This window comes from Pleurodeles waltl, chromosome 11 (assembly GCF_031143425.1).
Source record: "Pleurodeles waltl isolate 20211129_DDA chromosome 11, aPleWal1.hap1.20221129, whole genome shotgun sequence".
In the NCBI taxonomy this organism is placed as follows: domain Eukaryota; kingdom Metazoa; phylum Chordata; class Amphibia; order Caudata; family Salamandridae; genus Pleurodeles; species Pleurodeles waltl.
In genome coordinates this window covers 223,062,789-223,087,002 of record NC_090450.1, presented here as the reverse complement: position 1 = coordinate 223,087,002, position 24,214 = coordinate 223,062,789, and the positions used below count along the sequence as shown (strand labels likewise).

The window sequence follows — 24,214 nt, the reverse complement described above, 5'->3', positions numbered from 1 at the left end:
AGAAGGGGCATAAACGCCTATGTACTCCTGGCGGAGGGGGCCCTCATTTCAACCGCGCCCCTTTCACAGTTTATCTCTCTCCCCCCCCCCCCAGTTTGCTCATCAGATCTGTGTAAGAGGTTAACAGGTTTTGATAGGTAGATCTATTTCTGGGATTAGAAGTAGCAGGTTTCTTTTCACCTAACACCGGACACAGCAGTGCCACTTGACCTTTCAGGGCTGCTACTTCATCCTGGAGATGGGTTATAAGGCTAATAGTGTCAGCCATCTCAGGGTATTATAGCACTGGACAGACTTGATAGCGAACTGTGTGCATGGTGGGCAGGCAGGGTATCACTCATAATGGTTCTAGTAGCACCCAAACCATTGTCTAAAAGAGAGGGCAATGTAGCAAGTATGGCAAATTTATTTGTGCTATTAGGCAGAGTGGCTTGAGACCTTATGTCAAGTGCCTCTGATGTGAGAACATCTACATGTACATTAGAGGTACTCTGTGTGTCTACGAGTGTCACAGCATCCTCTCGGGTAGCCGAATGGCTTTTGCTAAGGTTCTGTTGACTATATTTCTTTGACCTAGCAAAAATGGGAGCAACCTTCCTGTGGGTATAGTGTGGTTCTACCTGACTAAACTTTTACCTCCCAGCAGTGTCTCTAACACATCTATCAAGGTATCTATGACACCACAAGTTGTCCGTTGAGCCCCAAAGTTCAACATCATTGGTGAAGTGCACTTGGAATTTTAATGAAAATGTTAAACTTTATTATTTAAGAATGCCAACAGATCCTAGATTCTAGTAGTCGATATACTTGCAATTGGCCTGGAGACCAGCTTGATCTGTGGATAATCGAAGCCAATATGGAGCATTTAGTAATTATTTTGCAGATTATTTATTATTTTGTACTGTTGGAGACATGTTAAAAGTCTGAGCCACTGTTTGGGAGCGTTTGGGGTACCATGATCTGCAGTATAGTTTCTGATTTAGATGCATAGATCAGATGATTTCGATGTGATGTCCTACAATAGCGGATTCATTTGATTTCAATTACAATTGAGAGGTGACAGGTGTGAGGGCTAATTTTAAGTAGTTCTAGTTTATTAAATAAAATATAGTGATGTTCACCATTCCACAGAGAAGAAGTCAATTTGATTAAGATCACAGAAAAACAAATGAAAACAATAGGGAAAGTAACATAACGATTGGTACTGTACCATAGGTACTATCTTAATTTTTTGACTGCGCCTAGCCTACCTCACCAAGATGGCCGGCCAAACACATATGCGCAATGAGGGAGTGCTCAGCACTCTCCCTCAGTACACGTCACCCCAATGCCCCTTTCAGAACAAAAGGATGATAAAAAGTTTATCATCCAAGCTGCTGCTGGTGGGAGTGGGGGTGCAATGCTCCTCCGCCCATATGGAGGAGCCGGACCTGGTATTTGCAGCTCAATATTGCAGCTTCAACCACTGAGAGGTAAGAGGATATTACATCACACCCTCCTCCTACATTTATATCTATACATCTCTATCTAAAATATTAGCATTTTTAATTTTACTTGTTCAAAGTCCGTTTTTTCATTAAAGGTTTTCCAACTCTGAATAGTGGTAAGTAAGAACACCCTATAGAACCCCAGGTTCTGTTCATTGCCAACTGCTATTTCATGCCTTATCTAGGGGCTCTTTGGGATTTTGTTTTTTGTGCCTCTGGGGGTACATACCGTGGACATTCCCATATCCTATATATTTGGCAGTGGTTTTCTAGGGTCGTAGTATACCTTGTGTGTCATGGAAGGAAAGCAAGTTCCATCCCGGAAGTATAAGTCATTACACTGCTCATGTGCATCATTACACCTCCAATGGGAGCAGAAATGCCCCTAAGAATTGCTGATGCCGTAGGGAGAGGCACAGGCGATGAATACCTCAGCAATCAATTTGGGTCTAGAGAGATTTGGATGCACGCCTTTCTCCTTGACATTTGTTTATGATCACAGCTTTTTAATAAATGCATTTTGTAAATTCTTCCTAAACGCAGAATACTGATTTTTTCTTCACTAAGTAGCATCCTTGTTGGGTACCCTTTTAGGTGGGTTGAAATGTAGTGTATTAATTAATGAGGATGTTGGGTATTAGAAATGCATAAAGAGATTTCATGAGATTGATGATTGGGGCTTGTAATTTTGAAATCTGGGTTTAAAGGAGATCTAATTTGGTAATTGTATTCAATTTTATTAGATGTGTGTCCTTGCCTCGATGTGGGATAAGGAAGATGGTAACTACTGTGAAGGATGATGTGATCTGCATCTAAAGTAAATTTGTTCCGTTTGAATTTTAGGAGCTTCAAGGGTTGCTGATGACCATGGCTTTTCATTTATATTTACAGTTGTGCATTTGAAGAATATCATTGAAAACGGCAAATAACCTTGCTATGTTGTAGGAAAACAAACAAAACATGAATTTGGCTGGCTCAGGGAAAAGAAACAAGATGCTGAGAGAAAATTGACTTTTTTTTGTGAGGTTACCCCCATTTTTATGCTGAATTTGATGGCTGTTTGGTTGACACTGCACACAGGACACTGCTGCACACAAGCACAAATTGACTAATCCAAGATCAGCATATCCAATTCTCCTAAAGGGTATGGTATATGCCCAAGAAATAGACCCATGGCATGGAAGGTTAAATATCACCTGTGGTCTGCAGCACTTATTGTGCCATCCACTAGTGTGAAAGGAAGACATGGCTTCAGGCCTGCATACCAGCTTCAGTTTAAACCTGCAGCTCTACGTGCCAAAAAGAAACCTTTTGGCAGGGTAAAATGTTCTTTTTAAATAGTAATAAGTTACTCTTTTGTGGGCCTTGTAAGCTGCAAACTATGGTATATGGTATTTACAAGTTAAATAAGTAAAAACATAAGATTTACATGTCCATACAGTGACTAGCACCCAAAATCTATTTTGACTTTTTAAGGCTCTGGCTGGGCCAAAGTGAGATCCTGGGAAGCAACATTAAATTTCAATTCTATCTCAGGTTTGGGCCAAGGTAGTGAAATAGTTCAACCACTAAATGTATTATTTAATAAATTTAATAAAAGCACAATTTAATGGCAAAGTTTTATTTTTAATAAATAGTTAGGAAAAGTAATTTTCAGGAAGTTATTCCTGAATGTTACTATAGCTACCAAGGATTGAGCACAGTTTAAATAAATTGCTGAAACCTTTGCCTTGACTTAACAGGTTAGTGACTGGGAGGGTGGTAGGTGGAACTCACGGAGTTACATGAAAATTCTGCTGAGTTCCGCGAAAAGACAGGAATTGGCACGTCCCCCTGCCTTCACTGATTTTTAGCGCCAGGTGCTCGTTACACGCTGAAAAAAAAGAAATCATTGCGAGTGGCACTGCACCGTGCACCAGATGGCGCTGCTGCTTGAGGTGATTTTGCTGCCACTCGAGTAGATTCTCCACGTGAGCGGCAGCTTTCTCACTGCAAAAGGTCGTGACTGCCAGCAACCGCACGTGTTATGAAATCTCACCAGGTGCCCTCCTAGCACCCCAAAAAATAAAATAAAATAAAATGAAATAATAAAAGGGGATGCCAATTCTGACTCCCAGTCACCAACTTACAGTTGGTGAGCCGTGCACAAGTAAAAACTCTGCCATGCGGTGGTTGGCATAATTTGGCTACAGATCTGTGTTATGGGTGGCCAAAACTCTGCAACTCCACTATCGGAGCATAATTTATCACCCACCCCCATTAGCGACACTTACTTGTGGTGGAATTCCATTCGCCCAAGTTGTTAATTCACATTCTTACAAATGCATAGAAGGAACGCCATTTGCTGCTGTGCAATTTGCATTGGATTCACCCAATATAAAAGTTACCATTTTTTCTTCAGCTCCTCACTTAAAAACCAATATCATTTACAGTGAAGGGTACAGCTAATGCTCAAAGGATCCAACTGTTTTCAACAGACTGTAATGTAAATCAGACTTCAAGTACAGAGTGAACAAGAGCTTCAGAAGCCTTTTTATCAGGAATGTCACCCTATTTGCAGGGCTCACGCAACAAAGTCCAAGCTATTCAAAATCTGTGCTAACTTAGATGGGGTGATACAAAACAAATAAATGTTTGCCAGTCAATTTGCTTCTAGAACTGCCTTTCTAGAAAACAAACAGCATTTTGCAAAGAAGATTCAGGAGGCAGAAGAGTTGATTTCACCCGTGCCACAAAAAGAAAACTAAATATTGTTCTGCCAATAATTGTCAAGATAATCTTATAAACTCTTTCAATTAGGTCACCTCTAACCATTTACAAGAAAATGTTTCTACCTTGTAATCCTAGTTTTCTATCGAATTAATCTTCAGAAAAAATGAAGCGCCCATTGACCCAGTTTTCCCCCTGCATTCAAGTGGATGAGATTCTGCATCCATATTCAAGGGGAATTCACCCTTATAACATAGGAGGAAGCAGCAGTTTTTTCACACCTGCAGCATATTCATAAATTGGACCTGTGATTCTCATCTATCAAGGTACACCCAGAAGACATTAGGCCATACAGAAAAAGTCTGCCTCATCATTTTTAGGTTTCACCTGCACAGCACTCGCGATCTGCTTGTGAAATCATTTGTAAATAAAAAAGGGGGTTTACTGACCGCCCGTCAGTTACCATTTGTAGGCTTTCTGGTCACTCGTTTTCTTGCTTCTTACTGGCAGAAGCTTCCCACATCATCAGTGCTCACTTCCTCTCTCTTCAGCTGTTTCCTGGAGGTCTGACCAAGTACCCTTTCCAGTTGGCGATCAGTGGCTGCCAGCCAGTGTCCTTCCACTGGCCATGCTCTGCCGAGGTACTCTTTTAAGAAAAGTCTATTCCCCACACACCATACAAGTGCAAGTGTTCCTTTAGTGCTCCCCATCCCCTCCTGCTGTTGTTTAACGCACTCCCTTTATCATCCCCGCTCTTTTTTTTTTTTTAATACATAGCCCAAACTCAGCCCAAAGGTGTCGGAGTACTTTACACAACACTGTAATAATCTGTGAGTTGAAGTCTACCATAAGAAGGTAGTTGTCTGCCACGCAAAAGTGAATATTATTCATGTTGATGTGAACTTCACTCTCCTTTTATAAAACTTTATTTCCTGTAATATATCGCGCTCTACCACTGCTTCACTTGCAGCCATGAGCCATTTTCTTGCACGATTGGTCGAGACACTGATTTTGCATAATTTTCTGCTCTATGTCTATTTGACTGAGTGGAATGCCTGTCACACACTGAAGTTAGGCTGTTGCTGAAGTGTGTAAGGAAACACCAAAGAGATGTCACAGGCCACATTTGGTAGGACAGAAATCGTGACCTCTGGTGACAAATATGGGGCTTGCAATGTCCAATCAACACTGGAGCATATGGCTCCAAAAACAGGCAGGAGTGAGGCCAATGGAATAGCAGCAGGCGAGTTGATGCAGTTGAATGGTATTTTGTATGTGTAATCAGCAACATTTCACATTTAGGGGGTGGGGCAAGAGTGAAGGGAACGGACCAATGTTTTGACTCAAGTAGTTGCAGAGTACATCGCCACTAAATTATTCCTTGCTCAGGGGTGTATCTTCGAAAACTAGAGGGGGCCCGTGTCAGTTGTGTTGTAGTTTAGAGAACAAGTCTCAATTTGGATGACATGCCAAGCCAGTCCTGCCTTTTATACCATAGAGTAATCTTCACCAATCTACTGTTCAAGGGGCAACCACTGTCCTCAATGGCTCATCAACCGTAGGTAGTGTCTGTGCACTACATGTAGTCTTCTATTAATGTGGAAAGAAAGGTGGTGAGTTATCTGTAACTTTCTGCTATCAGGTTTCCATTCTTTTACCACATTGGCCCTTCCACCTTCACCCTCTGATTCATCTCCCCCTCCACATCTGTCTTCTTTTTTTTCCCCCTTGTAATCCGTTTGATCATGTGTCCGCTGTTGTGCGCTTGACCAGTGTACTTTTGTGTCTAACGACCCATTCCTTGTCAGTCTCCTCCCCTTTCATCCTGTTTATCGTCTTAATATACTTAGTTTTGTTTAATGATCAGTTGCATTACAAATGGGACACATTCACAGGCACGGAGAGATTAAGGGCCAGATATACCAAAGGATTTTGCATTCGCAAATGGTGCAAATCCGTAAATTTCACCATTTCGATTGCAAAATAGCCTTTCGCAATGTATGAAAGGCATTGCAGTTCCATTTTAGGGAATCACATTTGTTTGCGATTCCCGAAAATTGCGACTCCAAATATGGAATTTCAATTTGCGATTCTTTGAATAGGAAATCGCAAACAGGGAATTTCTATTTGCGATCCCCTATGCACATGTAACAAGCATTTCTTAAGTGCGACCTAGGCCTATGGGGAATGCTATTACCAACAACTTGAAGTTGGTAGTAACCATGTGCAATTTAAAAAAAAAAAAAAAGCATTATAAATAGGGCTCCCGGTTTTATGGTATTTATGTTTAACATTTCTGTCAGTATTTATCCATATTTATTTTTGGGACATCTTTTTGGTATTTATCCATATTTATTTTGTATTCTGAAAATTAATGGAGTTCTAAAATGGTATAATTCCACATTTAATTAACTGATAAACATGCTCTCATAATTTGATGTCTGTCGTGTTACAGCAAATTAAGGGGTCAGATATAAATCAAAACACTACACCCATAGTTAAAAAACAGCATTATTTACAAATATATGAAAACATATATTTGTATTTAAGGTAATCTCATCCTAGTTTTTAACTCCCATGTTGTTTAGCTGCTCAGCTGTTGGCCTGGAATTCATGAAGAACAGCAGGGAGGTTGCTCACAAGAATCACAACTGTCCGTATTTTTCCGCTTTTAATAATAAATACAGACAGGAAACACATTGTTTTCTGTCTCTATTTAACTGTAAAAACGGAAAACTGGGAGCGTTAATTATAAATGCATTTTTAAACTGCCAAGTAGCATGCATATGCCCCTAGGGCATGTGTGCACTTTACATGTGCACAATTATTTGGGGGAGTGCCTTAGGCCCTCAGCACCCTTTGTTTTGCATTTCCTAATTTGTGAATTCCTACAAGGAAATCGCAACTTAGAAAATGCACAACAAACGAATGGAGTTGCAATCTCTAATAACGATTGCAACTTTTAAGAAATTGCTATTAGGTAATCACTATTTTGTTACATAGAATTATGTATATCCTAAACTGCGATTTCTTGAAATTCGCTATCTCTGAAATGCAAAATGTGAGTTTGATGTATCTGGCCCTAAGTGATTTGCCCAGAATCACAGGATGTTGAGCCTCCCGCTAAGACTTCAACCCGGTTCCCCAGCTTCAAAGTCAGCTGTTGTGTAAAACAGCCAGCCTGCTGAAAAGGGCGATTTATTGTCTGTAAAACAGACTCTCTCCTGGATGCTGCCCACCAACCTCAATAATAAAACTGTAAGTTGAATATGTAGTAGGAGCCACCTGCTGAATGAATATTCAGTATATGAACATTGACAAGCCAATATATTTTACAAAGGTGAAACCTATGGGTTTTGCCAGTGCTTGTCCACTATGCCTGTGATTTCTTACACAGGACAAAGAAAAGCTTCTCGTGAGACAATTTCCTTGTTAACAACTATGTGGAGCTAACCAATAAATGGGTCCCGAACTTCAACTTATACACAAAGCTTTACTTCAGTAGCTGTCCTTGAAAGGTGCCTATTTAGCTTCTATCACTTGAGCTCAGTGTTCCAGTAAAATAACTAGCCATGTGTTTTCAAGAATCCTACGATCATCCACTTTAACAGAGAAGTCACGTGGACTGGCCTCTTCTCTTCATTGTGCTTTTTACAGGGGCATACATATCCCATCAGCAACACAGTAAAGAGACAATCCACCTGTTATGGAGGAGCAAGTAAACATCCACTCATCCTGCTCCCTAGCAGAGCAGCAGCTGCCCTTTGGAGAACTCATGAACACTCTCCTCTGCATAAGATTCTAGGCATCATCAACACTGCATTATACAACAAGAACCTCCAAAACCAAAAAATACATAATCACTTTCACTCCTTCCTGCCCTAGTGGCTCTCAGTTATCATAAAGTGCCAATTTAGCTCTGGCACTTGCTTGCTAAAGAACTTAGAACTCCCCTCCCCTTAATTGCAGTAACAGTAAAGAGTTCTAGACGATGCTCTAGAATTTGCAGACAGTCAATAGTGAGGTGCTGCCAAATTTGTGTAGGGGTATAAAGATCCCTTCCTGATTCCCTTTTGGTATCTGAAGAGTCACTTCATGACATTTATGTTCAGAGTTCCATGCAACCAAACTAGATGTTGCCTACTTAAACGATGTGTCTCAGAAGGGTTCATGGCTAAGGTGCTGTGTTTCCATCTACCATCTTTCAACCACTAGCATGACTATCCAGCCAGTGATGACCCATAGCGCGTAGCCCGCTTATTGCCTACAAGAAGTAATTGGGCCTGGATTCCTCTGAGTCCCATTCATTTCCCGCATCTTTTTATGACCAGATGGGACCAGCATTGCCTCGTAGAACCAGACTACCAGGGGTTTGGGCATGTTTTTCTTTCCAGAATGTCCACACCTTGATTCTTCAAGGGTTTGGATCTTACCCTAGGAGAAGCACCAATGGGTCGACAGTCCTCTTAAGATGTAGAGTTCCCCACTTTGCACCATGTCTGGCTGCAGGGCCACATTCCTGCATGCCTGATCTGTGGATGACTCACCTGCAAGCTCACCTCTATCTCTCAGGAAGAACTGTAAAACTAAACTCTGTACTTTTCCTGAGGACTCCTATACACATTTGTCATTGACTTGTCTCCGATTACCATTCTGGAGGTAGTCAGTGACAAGATACTCGGCCGGGGCAAACCCAGCTCTCTCATTCTTCCTTCAGCAGCAAAGTTCAGACTTCGCCTGGGCACTAAACACGCCACAGGCTTGCAAAAACCCTTCACCTGCAGAAAAACCATAGTGTATGCTTCTTATACAGCATAGAGAAGGCATTTCCACACTTTTTTACATATTGGTTTTGTCATGCCAGCGAGAGATGACAGTTCTACAGTGGACGCGCTGTGAGCAGTTTGGGGGCAAGGGACTTCGAGTCCCAGAAGGAGTGAAGGCAGGGGGAGGAGTGAATCCCCGGTGAGCGCTTCAAAGAGCCAAACCTTCCACCACTGCGTGGGATGTGCATGGGCCGTGCCTGGGCTAAGGGCGTGCCCGTCCTTCGCCCATCAGCGACCAACAGAGGCAGGGCTGGGCCACCACCCTTAACTCACACATAGAGGGCGAGTGTGAGTTTATTGCTTTGATATTATTTGACATCTGAAGGCACTTGTGCCATGCCTTGGTGCATTTAGTGCCTTTTTGCTCCCTACCTGGGTAAAATTCATCACTCCAACTTTTATTTGTGAGTCTGTTGCTGACCTGCTTTTCCATCTAAAACCATTCACTGTGCATTGTGAGGATGGGCATGAGAAGGGGCCTGCAAACTGGGGCCCATAGTGGTGGCAGAGGGCAGGGAAGCTCAAATACAACCATGGACTCATTTCTTGCAGGAGTTGTCGGGGTTGTGACTAAGGAGATTGACCTGGCGGAGAGGAGTCTTTCTCTGGAAATGGTTGACTGCTGTTGCTTCTGTTGAAAGCAATGCTTTCGGGGTCTTGAAAGATGTAGTGGTTCCTTCCAGGAAGGAGGAATATGCTGCCTCTGTAATTCCCCTGAATGCAGAAATGGAGGCTTGTGGTGGGACTGGGTCTCAAGGAAAAGTAAGAGGCTCGTGATGGTCACTCCACCTCTTCGCCCTCTAGATAGCTGTTGCCCTCCCCTGAAAAAGAAAAAGGCACTGAAGAAAGTCAGGAGCAAACTGAATCCATCTCTGTCTGCAAATTCTAGGGGCCTGATAGATGGCATTGACTTTAGCCAGCCCCCAGGTGGTGGAGTAAACAATCTATTGACGAAATTCAAGGAGATGATTGAGGCGAGTTTGACTCCAGTTTTGGCGAAATTGTTGGCTCCTGAAAAAGCAGTTTTTCGGCTGTGTGAACAAGAGAGGCCTAGTCCAGACATAGGCAGTCCCCTGGATCCTAACTGCCAAAACCAGTTGTGTGAGGGGGAGCTTGTACATGAGGGTGCTCTCAGGGTTTTGGAGAGAGCCACACAATTGTTCCGTCTGCTCATTCAGTAAGTTCAACGGAGGAAACTAGACCAAGAGGTGGTAGGCAATTTGACAACAGGCCAGTGGAGAATGGGAGGGAGTCCCAATATAATGGCAGAATACAAAATCGGCATGTGATGAAGAAAGTTCCCCATTGGTTTGCTTGGAGCTCCCCCCGGCCTGTGCCCCCTATGTGGTGATGTTGACAGATGTCCCTGCTCTTGCCCCAGGCTCTAGTGAATCTACGGACCAACTGAAATACAAGGCTGGCCATTGGCTTAGTAAAAACTGTGATTTTGCTTGTAATGACCCTGAGGGATATATTGTTTGTCAGAAGATTTGACTGAGTTGGGCCCCAAGTAAAAGAGAAATGGGGACTGCATTATTATAAACTGTAGATATCCTGGACTGGCCCAATAGCTCCTCTCCACACAAAGAATGGTTTTCCAGAGAGAGGGAAAGATTGGAATGGTCCCTTTGGGTTATTTTTATAATCACATGCGGCAGGGCGCTGAGTCGCTAATTAGGAGTTGTAGGAATTCCCATCTTGGACAGAGTATTCCACAGCTTGCTAGCTGGAGGAATGATATTATTAGCACTCCTGACCTGGAGGGGGTGGATTGACGCTATGCAAGTAGTCAGACAGAGTTTGGCAGTACCCCTAATGCTGTTAAGACTAGGGAGGATCAGGGGGCGAAGACTACAAAGTGCTGCCTTATCTCTTGGAACATTGCAGGGTATGACACAAAGCTTTCATGCCAGGCATGGATATAGTGCTTGGCGCACTATGATTTTATCATGCTTCAAGAGACCTGGTCGGATGGGCTGGCAGCCTGGGATGGTTATTATAGATTTGCAGTCCCTGCAGTTCGGCCCCACAGTGGCCAACCCAAAGGTGGTTTGGTTACCCTAATCCGGTTTACTAAAGCAATGACAGCATTTCAAATAAATTGTAATCACCAGAGTATACTTATTGTCGGGGTAGTTTTCTCTAACAAATCCAATGTTTTCTTGGTCAATTTTCATAATGCTGTTTCAGATGTGGGGTGCCAAATCAAGATCCTTTTCTCAGCTCTACAGATACTGAAGCACAGAATGGAGGAGGTGGGTTTGGAATTCTGTGCTGTTGTGTCAGATGATTTTAATGTTAAGATAGGATGACACAGCACTGTGGTGAATCCCTTTGATTTTGATCGTGAGGTTTGCTCAGCATATGGTGGAAGGATCCCAGGGGCAGGGTTTTGATTAAGAACCTACGGAATATGGGTCTGTTGCATATTTGTGACATTGAAGTGGTGAGCACTCACCAGTTTCCAACCTTTGTAAGTAGAGGGGCTGGTACAACTATTGATTATATTTTTGTGTCCCCACTTCTAAAATATTTGGTCATAGGTGGAGAGGTGGTAGAGAAAGACCTTAGTGATCATAACCTCCTTACGGTCCTCTTCAACTTCCCAGAGGCTCTAAACAAACCAGGTCGAGGAGGGCCAGCTTTGGTGAGGATAAAAGACCAGGGAAGGAGAGCTGGATGGAAACAGGTTAATATCCATCAAGTAATAGTTAGGGTGGTGGGTGATAACCTAAAACTGATTACAAGTGTACTTCTGGGAGAGACTCCTAGTCTAGGGGAAGTTATGGCGGCGATGCTCAGAATGAATGAAGCTTTTAAAGATTGCTTGATACTAGATGGTCAGTCCCCCCGAGAGGATAAGGGTGGATGGTTCAGTAAGTCCTGCTATGAAGCTGGGAAAACCCTGAGTAAGGCCTTAAAAGGAGTACCCAAGAGGCATCGACCGGGTTAGAGTTGTGAGTGCTAAGTACAAAAGTGTTCTGAGGGCAAGAAAGTTGAAGGTCAAGGAGCTAGCCTGGGAGAAATTGGAACGTGCAGTGGAGCTTAAGAACCCTGGCCAGTTTTGGAAGGTTGTAAGTAAGGGTTTCTTTGAATCAGAAACATCTGAAGGCCTGTGCTGTAACATTGCCTCGGAGGTCTGGAGGATCATTTTTGCAGCATTTTTCAGGGGAGTCCATTAGGAAACAATCTGGGTATACAGCCTATGATTTCCCCAACTTAGCTATCAGGTTTACACTCCTTGAGGTGAGGGAGGCGCTTCAAGGTAGTGATAGCCATAAAGCTCCAGGCCCAGATTCAATTCCTAAGGATCTCTATAAATCTCGTCCCCAGTTATGGGTGCCCATCTTGTTAAATGTTCTTAATGCAGCAGTCAGTGTGGGAATTCCTGCTTCATGGAGATCGGCGTGATCATTCCCTTGTTCAAAAAGGGGGACCGTAATGATCCTAAGTCATATCGCCCTTTTTTCCTTCTTGATTCATGAAATTTTGAGCCGGGTACAGTACGGCTTTAGGGAGGGGCTTGGTACCCAGGAACAGTGTTTATACCTGTTGATGGTGATTGGGAAAAACAAGCCAGCCAGGAAAGGCACCCTATATCTTGCATTCATGGATCTTCGCTGTGCCTTTGACAAGGTTAATCGGATTAAGTGTGGGAGAGGTTAAACCGGTTAGGTATGGATCCCCAAATTGTGGAGTTGCTTCGGTGCCTCCATCTGGGAACCAATGCAAATGTGAGTGTGGGGGACCAATGGGGAATGTTTGGATGCTTTTGAGCTTCTCAGGGGTGTGCGCCACCTACACTTTTTCTTTTGTATACAAATGGACTGTTTGATTTTTGTTTTAGCGGAACACTGTAGGGATGCTCGCAAAATTAATGGTAATAGTGTGCCGATCTTGATCTACGCGGATGATGTGGTGCTCATGGCCCATACTATGAATGGCCTTTGGGATGCAGTTAGAGCTTATGAATCCTTTATGTCAGCCCTAGATCTAGAGATAAACTGAAAAAATCACATTTGATGGTCTTTGGGAAACCTCTCAGTAGGGTGGGGGAGCTGAAGATTAAACATCAAGTAATTAGCAAGGTTCAGAACTTCCCCTATTCAGGGGTCAATTTTGATGACAAAGGCTCATGGAAACCTTGTGTTTCCAGGAGAGGGGTGCTTTTTAATGCTACATTTGGTGCCACGTTTGACTTTCCTCCATTGGGTCGACATAAACCTATTAAGCCCTTGCTCGAAGTCTATAGGCGTAAATGCCTCCCAGTCCTGCTGTATGAGGCTCCACTTTGGGGGTATACGGATAGTAGGGCCTCTGTAGTAGAGGAAAATCGACTTTGCAGAAGGCTGTTAGGAGTTGGTCAAAATACTTCTGGCTTTTGTCTGCATATTGAATTAGATCTTGAGTTTGTACAAGATACCATCCAGCTTGCACCCCTTTTGTTATGGATCTCTATTTGGACAAATGAATGTGCCTCTTTTAACAGAGAGGTCCTGCGTGATTGCCTGGCCTGTGATCATGCGAACGATATCATGTGATGTATATAAGAAAAGTAGCCTACGTATTGGGGCGGCCAGATATGTTTGAGGCTACTGAGAGTCTGACAAGCCGTAATGAACGATGGGCTAAGGAAAATTTACTGAAAAATTTGGGGGCTCAAAGAGAGGAGGAGGAGTTAAGGAAAAAAATCAGTCAGGGATTTTATAATGTTGAAGATGGGGGTGGGTCCTGAGCCCTTTCTTCTGGAGATTAGAAATGTGAGGGAAAGGACTCTTATCTCACGATTCCGTCTAGGGGTTATCAGAAGTAATTCATGCTTTCCGTTAGGTCAGTATGATGAAAAAAATCTATAAAACTTTGCCCCTGTGACGGAGTGTCTCCACAGACTCTGATCCATTTTACCTTGTTCTGCGTTTTTTATGCACCCTTTAGGCGGCGTTTCTTCCTCCCCTGCTGAGGCCTAGGGGTTTTGTGCAATATCGCCCAGCTTTTCTGTGGCTGCGCATGGCTTCTGATGAGCTGGTGTTGCGGGGGCTGGGATCTTTTCTTAAGGGAGCCATAACCTGGGGAAATAATCTAGAGTATTTTTAAATGATTTTATATTTTTATCTTGATTTATTTATTTATTCTTCTTAAATGAAATCTAGATTGCAATTTTTTATTTGTGTGTATTTGTCAAGTGGGGTACAAGGGAATATATATATATTGGCCGAATGATTTTTTTTTTTATATGATGTGCTGTATATTTATTGCTATGGTTGATTATTTTCATACCGAATAAAGTGTTTTGATGAGGAGTTCTATAATTATCCGTGTAATAAGGTATGTATATTTTGCAGCTCTGATTGTGTCCGGGGACTGACCTCTCTCACTTTAGCATCAAGTAGAGTGGTGTGACAATTGTAATGCCACAAGTTATGGATAATCAAGTCATTTTCTTTTCAAAGAGAAGTTGAAATGTCTTAACACTGCAATAAGCAAATCACCTAGAAACTTACTGTGTATTGGTTGCAGGTCTCCCATATTTTATAAATGATTGATTGGTAGGGCAGACCCCCAGAGAGAGATTTTGAATATGAAGGTATGATGCCAGTCTCGAGAAATGGTTGCAATTCTTGAAAAGGGATAGCCAGTCCACAGGAAATGGACTCAAGCAAGTCTAAAGGGCACAATACACACCGATAGGCCTTTTGGCTCATTTGCAGGTCTGGCCTTTCCGACAGCTTTAGCAGTCTCGCCAGACTACTGTTTAAAATAAAATACATAATATACCAACATGGAGGGGCTTTTCGTCAGAAAAATTTGTCTATTGGTCTGCCAAATCATGGTTCATATTTTCCTACTTCCCACCACAGCATGTGGCAATGAGTCAGCCAACTTCACCCATTAGCTCCCTTCACTTTGAGTCACCGAAGAAAGCTTGTGCACATTACTTCTATCCACTTAACAATAGTTTATTTCTCCACAGCCACAAAGCTCTTTGAAGGTGAGTTTTAAAATTATTTTTACATATTATCTTTACAAAAATTCCCCATTTAATTTGCTTGTACTTCAAGTGCAACCTCTATGGTAATATATTACCCGTCTCCTTTTTAGGTTTAGCTTACTTTACAGAGCACATGCTGCAAGGCACATTATGGGTTACCAACATAGAGGACATTGCTTGCTTATCTTGTCACTCAATTTGCCACCTTCTGATTCATGCCCCAGCTTATCAATCTTGTATGTGCCCTCTCATGCAGCATTGCCTCTTTACAATCTCACTGATTGGCTGTGACCTTTTCTTCCACTGCAAGCTTTACAAGCACTACTTTTTTATGGGTGAGCGCTAAGCTCTCCGTCCAATGCTGCAATCTCTCTTTGGGCTTCTAACCATGCCCATGTCACGTCAGTCACTTGCTTTAATTTGTGAAAGGCATGCATACGTCATACCTTTTCCAGTGTTTAGCCCACCTACACAGAACCGGTAAACTACTGAAACCATTCGAGGCTCGATGTTTTCATCATGGTTTCCAGACTACTTTGTCTTTTTTATTTTCCATACAGCACGATCACGCTGGGGTTTACATAGCGCAATTATGCTAGTTTTTTCCGTTTTCAATTTCAACACGATCGCGCTGCATTTTACATAGCGTGGTTACACTGTGTTTGTAATTTGTGTGGCAAGAAAAGTCTGGTTAGGAGTTTAAAGTGCTAATAGCTCTCACTCGAGCAAATGCGAGACCTGCTGCATTGCATATGCTTGTCTTTTGTCGGTCCTCTTTGCGCACCATGGCGGTCATGCCGTTTTGAAGTTTCATATAGAGCGACCTCGATGGGAGGTGTTCTCATTTAACTTGGGTTTCTGTCAGCCTTTTGCCAGACTTGGAAGATTGCAAGTTTTTTCTTAGAATATCCTGGTATTGTTTTGTTGGGTTAATGAAAGTTTGTTGCTTTAGTATGCTGCAAGCTTCTTAGCTGTTGAGTTGATTTTGACATTAGCAGGGTTTCATGTTCACTGACTTGCATGTTTTGCAGGAACTGTGCTGGCTCCGGTGTGGGTGGCGGTGTGTGCCTAGCTTGCTGTTCAAAATCCAGTGTCTGCCTTAACATTAATAAACAGCAAGAGCTTTCCATGCCCTGTGGGCCTCAAATAGTTCAGTATGCAACAAGGGAGTGCAGACCAGGCACCAGGATGGAAACAGTAGTATCGGGTTATAGTTTCAAATTATCGCTGGAACACGTTGGCAGCTGACACCCTATTAACTGCTGCGTAACTGCGCTTCTTATTTGTTAAAGACATTTTTTTTTTGTCTGAGGAAAAATAAACAAGCATTAGTGACAGATGTTTTAACCCAGGTTAAACGCTGAGCACGAAAGTCAATTGGAATAAAGCACATTTATTTTTTAACTCTCTCTTAAATGTGCATCCAAAAATGTTGTAAATCTGCATGGGTGTGTTAATGCAAAAATGTTCATTTGAAAATATAAATGAATGTTTATGTATTTTGAATAATGAAATTGGTAGAAAATTATTAATATAGAAAAATAATGTGCATGTTTGAAATTGTGACCTCGGAGAATGGCCATCAGATTTTACAAATTATATTAAATGGGTAACTAACCTATATGAAATATTGAATATGTATTAGATTAATATAGTAATAGGTCATATTGAAAGATATACCCTATGTTTTGCAATAATTGTAGGCCTTAACTTAGGGAGTGTCGTGGCCTTCTCTTGCTACGCCTCATGCAGAAGCTGTATTTCTTAGCGTTTAATGAAAAGTGCTGACAAGATGAACTAACCGTGAACTGCTCATTGTTTAATAAAATTTGCTTAGCTAAAGCTTCTCTGTGACCTGACGGACAGGAGATGATGAAACTAAAATTTGTATAAAACTGGTGTGTAAAGCGCACTGGGTGTACTTTCCCAGTACCCGAACAGTGAAGACACTGACTGGAGAAGAAGATGCAACATTTTCGATACCTGACGAGCCGGATGATGAGGACATTGTAATGTGGACCAATCAATGACATGTGAACCATGAAATATTAGACTTCATGAATTTGATGTACAGACTTTATTGGTTAGGTGAAAAACGTATGATTAATTGACCAATTAGGAACTGGGGAATAGTCTGGGTGACTTTGATATAACAAAGTGACAGAGGGAAGAGAGCGGATGATGTTGCTGTTAGGTGAGCAAAACTGCAAGAACGAAGAGGTAATTCGAGATTCTGTCATTGGGCTCATACTCTCTGAGAGCCTGATGTGATACTGATCGACTCATGACTTGAGGACGAAGAATGACTCTGTTGCTGATCCATACCGAGGATAGGTAGATAGGACAATGTGACTGAATAATATTTTGTACTTTTTCTTTCTAGGTACCATCTGCGCTGTCTAAATAGTTTTTCTAAGCTAGATGTTTTCTAAATTTTGTTTCTAAAAATTGTTTTGCATGAAGTCCCACATGCTGATGCTAATCTGGTTTAGGTGAGGGTTTTTCTTCCATGACAATTGACAGATTACAGAGAAAAATGATTGACGGACTAATTTGCTGAACTTCATGACACAAAATGACTTATTGCCTTTGAGTCATTTGTTGACCTATGCTAATGCTTTGGCATGTACTCTGATGCAAATCTTGATTAGGTTATGTTTTTGGCACCTTCTAATGAATTAATGCCGGATTTTGTTTAAATTGAATTAAGTATGAACTAATCTCATGATTTAGTATCGTAACTAATAGGGAATAAAATTACTAAAACGAATACTGAGTTGTGGTTATTCGTGACTGAATAGTCATGGTAGGTTGCTATTGTCTTTATTGATTGGTTTTGATGATTATTAAATTTTGTGTATTGATTACTGAGAACAATGGTCATACCATAGCTAGGATACTCCATGCGAATCAAAAGGTTCATCGACCTATGCGCGTCCCCTTGTAAGTTTAATTATTAAGGGTCAGGCACACCAACAGGTGCCACTAACTTGTGCATAAGAATGTCTATTCACCAAAACACCAGAAGCGGAAGTGACATCAAATACCCTTTTATACGTAACAACATTACACGGGTGGGCACCAACATTAGTGCCTTCATACTGTACCTTTTATGTACTGTCCAAAGGCTAGAATAAGAGCAAAGAGTGGAAATACAGAAATTAAACAATAATCTTACTGGTTCATAATGATTGCAGTGTAAATCAAGAGGCAAGATAGCACCATTGCACTATATAATATGGGCTTCTATCCTGAATGAGTTTTTTTTCCATGCATTTGGGATTAATGCTTTTGCGACTGGTTCTACCATATGATATTCTCTGTAATGCACATCTTGATGCATAGAATCTCCTCGGCGTAATTGGAAATTCCCATGCAGATAAACATGGGGCACAAATTCTGTGTCATTCCAGATTTGAGACACCATTTTAAATCCTAGGCAGAAATAGTAGTGTGTGCTGATCACCCTCCTACACACACGTTTTTTTATTGGCCTTTACATTAAAAAAAACTAATCGTGTTTCAGTGACACAGATGGTGGCAAAAGCCACTATTGTTCCCATTGGAAAGGTAAACATACATCCTAATATTCCAAGACAAAATCATTTCAAGGGTATTTTGAAATGATTTAAACGGTCATGAAATTATTACTAAACAGAATTGGCATGTTAAAAAATAGAGAAATTTCCTGAAAACTTATTGAAATACCACCCCTGGGCATTTCTATGTTCTCAAAACATAAACAAGGGTCCAGTATATTTCTCTGAGAAAGGTGGCAACCTCTGTTCCAGAGAGGTAGTGGGAGCAGTGATTAGAGTGCCAACTGACAAGCCAGAGTATGCATTTGATAAATTACATCCATCCAACAGTGAGTGTTTTTTTTTTTTAGATTATGGAATGATGTGCAAGTAGAACTGGTGCAAATGTTCCACTTGCATGTTCAACTAGGAAATCATCCATTTGTGTGCAGGTGACCCTTCTAGTTTATTTCTCTTGTTACTACTCCGTGGCTGTCTTGTGTCTTTTGTTGGGAATTGTGTTAGCCAGCCAGCAACTCTGATGGTGTGGTGGTGAAAGTGGTATTCTATTGTAATCAGCATGGCAGATTTAACCCCTTGGGTGCGGGCGTCAGCCACTGGCCGACGCCCGCACTAGCTCCCTGGTCCGGGTCACGACCAGTGGCTGACACCAGGGAGGGGGTTAATAAATCCTCGGGTGCGTTGCACCAGAGGATTATTATTTATTTTTTAACCCCGGGAGACACGGAACCCCCCCCCTCACCCGCACCTTTGTGACATCAGCGTGCCGCAAGGTGTGCGGACGTCACTTAGTTGATTTCCCCATTGGAGCAGGACGCAGCCCCAAAGAGCCTCCCCCATGTTCAGGAAGGCCTCGTAAGAAAGGGGAGACTCTCCCCTTCCTTACGAGGCCTTCCTGAAAGTGTTTCCTTCCTGGCCCCCCATTACAGCACAGCTGCGATCGGTGGCCAGGAAACACACTAGACACCAGGGATTTCACTCGGATAACAGCCCGGCCCAACCCCCGGGGGCATATTTAAAAAAAACAAAAAAAGGTAGGTGTCCCCTGGAGGGGCGGGATCGCGCCCCCCCCCCGGGGCTAAATTTTATTTTTAAAAAATAAAATAAAATAAAATAAAAAAAAGGAAATGGACAGGGGGTCGTCCGTGGGCAGGGCGACCCCCTGTGGGGGGCAATATTTATTTATTTTTTTAGTTGTTGTAGGGTTTCCCTGGGGGCCATTTTGGCCCCCAAGGAAACCATACAACTACTAAAAAAAAAAATATATATATATATATATATATATATATATATATATATATATATATAGAGAGAGAGAGAGAGAAAGAGAGAGAGATCTATCTATCTATGCGTCTTCAAAGCAATGCACATACTTCAACTGACGCATTTCAACTGTAGCTTTTAGGCAGCAATAAAAAAGTCAGGTAAGTATTGTGATTATGTTTCTGCTACAAAAGGATCAGACTTTTGTCTAGTGGCAGTTTTAGTGGCATAAAGAAGCCCAGAAGGTTTATATGCCTACTGCAAAGAGTAAATCTGTATTTTATTTAAATAGCTGAGTACATTAGTAAAGTCAGCCATTACCTGCGCTATAATACAAATGAAATGTATGTGCTATGGAGAGATGAAGGGCACTTTTGCTGGGTGGTAATGAGGGAATCCGAGGAGGAGGGAGTGGGAGCACCAATAATGGATTGTTGGACTGGGCGCAGGAGGTGCTAAAGACTGTGACGAATGGTATGTGACAAGGTGTTTTTTGAGTGTCTTGAAAGAAAGTGCTGATTGAGGGAAGAAGCACAGGTAAGGTGGCCTCTACTGTTGCACGTATCTCACACACACCATCGATTTTGTGACTGTCAACGTAGGCTAGTGATTTAGAACAACAGTTTAGCCAATAGCAGAGATGGCATCTTGATGGATGACTGCTGCCGTCACTCTGGTTATAGAGGACAGCTCTGACATAGGATCAGAGACTGAGACATCAGATACTGAGACAGCATTCCTCTTCCAGTAAATTATGAGGGAGGTAATGAGGACAGTCCTGCTGTCCCTTCGCAAGCACAGTCTGTGCAACGGGGAAATAGTGGGTTAGCCCAACCCAGAGAGCAGGTGAATGCGGCGGCAAGCAGAGAGAGAGAGTGCTCTATTGGGAGCTCCCCAATTTAGTTCAGCCCCAAATGCCACCGCCCAAATCGTAGTGTGGAGACATCAAAATTATCTATCACAAAACAAACTGGTTTTGTAAGGCAGACACCTGTGTTTTTGGTCCTGGGTTCGGTGGCCATATAGAGAAACATACTAAACCCAAACATTTCTGGAAACTAGACATTTGGGGTGAGTCCACAGAGGTGTGACTTGTGTGGATTCTCCAAGGTTTTCTTACCCAGAACACCCTACAAAGATGAAATGTTGAATAAAAACTCTATTTTTCTTGCATTTCTGTCACACAAACTACAGGAATATGCTGGGATCCACAAAATTCCTACCATCCAGTGATTCCTCACCTGTCCTGATAAAAACACTACCCCACTTGAGTGCCCACACCTAGTGCCTGCGACAGGAATGGATCACCCCATGGCCAACAGCTGCCTCATGTAAGTACCAACATTGACCGTTGTGTGATCTATTCCTGTTGCGGGCACCAGGGCTACCCACACAAGTGAGGTACCATTTTTATCGGGAGACTTGGGGGAACGCTGGGTGGAAGGAAATTGGTGGCTCCTCTCAGATTCCATAACTTTCTGTCACCGAAATGAGAGGAAAATGTGTTTTTTTAGCCAAATTTTGAGGTTTGCAAAGGATTCTGGGTAACAGAACCTGGTCAGAGCCCCACAAGTCACCCCATCTTGGATTCCCCTAGGTCTCTAGTTTTCAAAAATGCCAAGGTTTGGTAGGTTTCCCTAGGTGGCAGCTGAGCTAGAGGCCAAAATCTACAGCTAGGCACTTTGCAAAAAACACGTCATATTTCAATGTAAAAATGTGATGTGTCCATGTTGCGTTTCCTGTCGCAAGCATTAGGCCTACCCACGCAAGTGAGGTACCATTTTTATCGGGAGTCTTGGGGGAACACAGAATAGCAAAACAAGTGTTATTGCCCCTTGTCTTTCTCTACATTGTTTCCTTCCAAATGTAAGACAGTGTGTAAAAAAGACGTCTATTTGAGAAATGGCCAGTAATCCACATGCTAGTGTGGGCACCCCGGAATTCAGAGATGTGCAAATAACCACTGCTTCTCAACACCTTATCTTATGCCCATTTTGGAAATACAAAGGTTTTCTTGATCCCTATTTTTCACTCTTTATATTTCAGCAAATGAATTGCTGTATACCCAGTATAGAATGAAAACCCATTGCAAGGCGCACCTCATTTATTGGCTCTGGGTACCTAGGGATCTAGAGGCAGGAAAAAGTTACAGAGTAAAACGTGGAGAAAAATTGCTTTTTTTTCAGCTCACTTTCAATATTTTTTTATTTCACCTGTTATTTTCTGTAGGAAAACCTTGTAGGATCTACACAATGACCCTTTGCTGAATTCAGAATTTTGACTACTTTTCAGAAATGTTTAGCTTTCCGGGATCCAGCATTGGTTTCACCCCCATTCCGGTCACTAACTGGAAGGAGGCTGAAAGCACAAAAAATAGTAAAAATGGGGTATGTCCCAGTAAAATGCCAAAATTGTGTTGAAAAATTTGTTTTTCTGATTCAAGTCTGCCCGTTCCTGAAGGGTGGGAAGATGGTGATTTAAGCACCAGAAACCCTTTGTTGATGCCCTTTTCAGGGGAAAAAACACAAGCCTTCTTCGGCAGCCCTTTTTCCAATTTGTTTTTTAAAAAAACGAAATGTTCACTTTATTTTGGCAAATTTCTTGGTCTCCTCCTGGGGAAACCACAAACTCTGGGTACCATTAGAATCCCTAGGATGTTGGAAAAAAAAGACGCAAATTTGGCGTGGATAGCTTATGTGGACAAAAAGTTATGAAGGCCTAAGCGCGAACTACCCCAAATAGCCAAAAAAGGGCTCTGCTCTGGGTGGAGAAAAGGCCCAGCAGCTAAGAGGTTAAATTAGGATGCTAATGACAACATTGCCATTTTTTGCTGCAGATACAGGATGAAGGTAAATGGAAGTGCTTTAGTTATACGCAGGGCCGCTGGAATTATGTTGCAGGAAAGGGCCAAATTATGAGGAAGGGTTGACCAATTTATGTGGCAAGAAAAGTAAATTAGGCATTTACAATGCCAATAGCTGTAACTCTCGCAAATGCGAGACCTATTGCATTGCAAATGCTTGTTTCTTTTGTGTCGAGCACTCCGTAATAATGTGTGCGTTTGAGCACTCTCCCACATAGTCTCCACTCCCCTATCCTCCGCCGATACTCTTGATCGCTTTTCTTCTCCACCTCCCGCTGGTGTGCTCATCCACGTACTTTTGCTATTGCCCCATTGCCCCCATCCACCAATCCCCCCCCACCTCGTCTTGATTCTGTGCTCACCCTATCCATTGGTGCGTTTACGACAAGCTTTCTTCTTTAATGATAAATTCAATGGTACCAGGAGAGTCTTCATTACACTTGAAACACCAATAGTTTAAAATAAAACATGTACAGTCGTGCAACACAGAACACGAAGTGTGCACAGCAAAATACGCTCTAACCGAACACCAGGTTTGGGTGGACGGCTGGCAATAAAGGAAATTCTAGAAGTGACAATAAAAATTCGGGACCAAGGGTCAAAATTGAGAACGAAAATACAGGTCCCAAGGTCACGCATACTGGCACATCTGAGGAGTTCGCACAATTATAAATTAGCTGACAACAGTACAAGCCACAACAGGTTTATGCTGTTTAGATTACATTATACATTGGAGTATTAAGGAAACACTCACACATAGCTGAACGTATCTCAAGATTAAAAACTAGCAAAACTATACACTAAATGCAGAATTTGATAGCAAACATTAGGGGTAGTTTTCACAGTTTTACCCCATACCATGAATAATAGTGCTAGAAGCAGCGCTGCTGCTGTACCTAGAGAGTTTACAGGCAGTAGACCTACTAGGGTGTGTAAAAGGAATATATTATATAAGACAATGTTGGTACAGTGAGAATGAACAATGAGAGAAGAGAAAAACAAGGTAAAATCTGCCAGCTGAGAGTGAGAAAGACTGGGCTGTGAAACAGAGAAGAGAGAAAAGAGTAAGATAGAAGACGAGCAGAGAAAGGAGTAAAATAACAGATACCAAAAGATGCCCAGGATGATAGAGAGAAGGTTGAAAACAAAAAACAAGGTAGAGGAACATATAAAAGGTGAGGAAGAATTGAGAAAAAGCATGAGGGGGGGAAGTGAAAAAGAAAGACCAATGGCAAGGTAGGAGAGAAGTGGGAAAATATAGCGAAAATGGAACTGAGCAAGGAAGAGATTGAATAAGGAGTTGACAGATTATGTGAGTTTCACTGTGTAACTTGCATGTCAGAGCTTTCAATCTCAATTCCATTGCACCATTTGTTGTAAACATTACACCGCACTGACAAGTAGTTATTAAAAATGTTAGTTTTTAAACATGAATGTAGAACCGTTCCTACCCCCACCACATCCTGGCGAAAGTGCCATTGGTGAATAGGCAAGACAGTTGACATGTGAACCCTACATCGGAGCCAAATTATTATAGA

At 42.1% G+C, this 24,214-nt stretch overlaps 1 protein-coding gene across 1 annotated transcript in view; it reads right to left on the bottom strand.

Annotated features, from left to right (window-relative positions):
- The window catches only part of LOC138266597 (nucleoplasmin-like), a 96,490-nt gene that overhangs the window by 32,511 nt on the left and 39,765 nt on the right, over positions 1–24,214 (bottom strand). The window lies entirely within an intron of this gene.